The sequence below is a fragment of the Microtus ochrogaster genome, chromosome 6 (assembly GCF_000317375.1).
Source record: "Microtus ochrogaster isolate Prairie Vole_2 chromosome 6, MicOch1.0, whole genome shotgun sequence".
Taxonomy (NCBI): Eukaryota; Metazoa; Chordata; class Mammalia; order Rodentia; family Cricetidae; genus Microtus; species Microtus ochrogaster.
Genome location: NC_022013.1, coordinates 60,099,214 through 60,101,429, shown reverse-complemented (window position 1 = coordinate 60,101,429; position 2,216 = coordinate 60,099,214). Strand labels below are relative to the sequence as shown.

General features: G+C 50.8%; 1 protein-coding gene across 3 annotated transcripts in view; it reads left to right on the top strand.

The window, feature by feature from the left end:
• Positions 1-406: 406 nt before the first annotated feature.
• Positions 407-2,216, top strand: part of Ercc6 (ERCC excision repair 6, chromatin remodeling factor) — a 72,420-nt gene continuing 70,610 nt past the window's right edge. For 2 of the 3 annotated variants that reach the window (XM_026779732.1, XM_026779731.1), the window contains exon 1: positions 407-1,296. The gene's annotated coding sequence lies outside the window, so the exon portion shown is untranslated. Of the gene's footprint in view, positions 1,297-1,481; positions 1,601-2,216 lie in introns of those variants that run through there. The other variant, XM_005348643.3, reaches the window with a different exon arrangement.

Sequence of the window (2,216 nt, the reverse complement as noted above, 5' to 3'; positions counted from 1 at the left end):
CTCAGCCTGTTTTTATTTTAGGAATCTATCCAAGGCCTCTCCAGAGTTACACTATAATTTTGTTTACTAAGAGAAAGAGGAAAGGGGGAGGGGAGAGGAGGGAGAACTCATTGCACGGATGTGAGAACAGTCACGGATTTGAGAAGCCCACTCATGCCCTCATGTGTGTCTTTCTTCTGGGAGTCTCTCCTTTTCTTAAGTTTTGAACTTAAGCCCGTATTAAAATATCTTTAATTAGGGCTGCAGACCAGAGTTTGATTCCCAGCACCCATATGGCAGCTCACAACTATTTGTAACTCCAAGATCTGACACCCTCACACAGACATGCATGCAGGCAAAACACCATTGCACATAAAAGTAAAAATAAATTTAAAAACATCTTTAATAAAGTCTTTCAACTCTGCTCACCAACTGGGTAATTTTTAAATTCTTTTCAGCGCTGAAAGCAAGAATCCTGGTTTAGGAGCCTTGGGCTGAGGGTGGCAGTATGGAGCCTCCCACTGACTACATAACTCAGTCCCAAACCCCCCTCCCTCAATCATGTCCATTCACAAGGGATTTTGTTTCACGGACTCCGACAATTCCATCTTCTCCACTGTTGGCATTCCTGGGCTGAGAAGTTCCCAGTTTAAAACAGCTACTTCACGGGAAGCCTCCTCTTTGTAAATTCTCCAAGCTAGAATTCTTGGTTGAGTTAGGAATTCTCCTGATTACCGAGTTTTGGGACAAACAGCAAACGACTAAACGCAATCAAGTTATCCATGTGGATCCACTGTGCCCGAAATGCATGCATTCAGAAGCTCTGCGCAGGTGTGCGTGTGTGCATATGCGTTGGGGTGGTGGTGGTGAGCAGTTTTAAGGGTTCTTTTTACTCGTCCAGTTAAAGACGTGCGGGAAAACTAAAACCGTGAGGACATCAAAGCAAACGATTCACGCACCTGTAGCTAGTCATTCATTGGCATACCCCTTTCTTTTCTTTGAAAATATCTTTTAATTCATTAACGAGGTGAGGTTTAGCGAGAATGATTCAAGTCGCCCCAATGACTACAGGTCGACCACACAGTCCAACTTAGCCCAGGGACAAAGGTCGGGGTACAGGTCCCTTTGGTTGATCAATGCACGTGGCACGCCCTTGCTTACAAACAAACGGCACACCAAAGCGCATGCGCCATTGGCCTAGCCGGCCTCCGGGGCGGAGCTTCTGACAGACACAGGGCGCGTGCGCTGAAGTCTCTACTAACGCTCCGCAGCGGCTGTGGCGATTAAGCTTTCGTCTGGGCAGCTGCGTGGTCCTGGGTGAGTGTTCGGCAGCCGGACTGAAGGTCAGGTGGGGGTGCCTGCGCCTCGGTCTCCCCGTGCGGCCTTGGCCTTCTAGCCTCCTGGCCGCGGAGCCCATCGGAACCAGTGGTGGTTTCTCCAGCCCTCGAGCCGGTTGTCTTCCGGCGGGCTCCCCGCAGCCGGAAGTGACGCTTGCGCACGCGCCCACCTGCGCGGCGGCTGGTGGGTAGGGGGCTGTGCCGGCGCCAGTGCAGACCCTGGGTTTGTGAATGGGCCTCCGCGTGCAGGGCCAGCAGGGCACTGTCGGGTCAGACACTGACGGGTATGGATTACGATAAAGGCGTCCCTTGAGAGTCGGGGTGGTGCATGCCCGGTGCTTGCCCGGCGCCATCGGCACTGATGCAAAGTTGAGTGGGAGGAATTGAGATGTGAATGCCGTGACCTGGATTCCCTCGTGTGTCATCTTCCCCGCTGTCGCCCTCTTAAAAGTGCTCGTCGTTTTTCTCCTAACCAGGACCTGTTTTTGCTAGACCATCGCCTTAGACTTAGCACCACGTTGCTGTTTTTCCATTATCCATACAGCGGTCTAACTCGTCTTTTACGAGTATTAATTGGGTCCCGCCGTTGTCACCCATCTTAAAACTCTTTGAGAACCATTTCAGTGCACACTTGAAATAAAACCTTTTTTCAAGCTTCCCCCCCACCCCAGACCTTTGTGACTTGGCCCTTTTTGCTTGCCCATTCTCAAAACCATGCTTACAAGTAGCTCTCCAGCTCCTAATCCAGCTCAATCGTGGCGACAGAAACTCTGAGACACAACTCTTTCTTCCCAGCTTTCAATGTCTTGGATTTATCTGAAGTGATTCTTTAAGATTTATAGAGCAAAGGCGTGGTGGCGCACGCCTTTAATCCCAGCACTCGGGAGGCAGAGGCAGGCG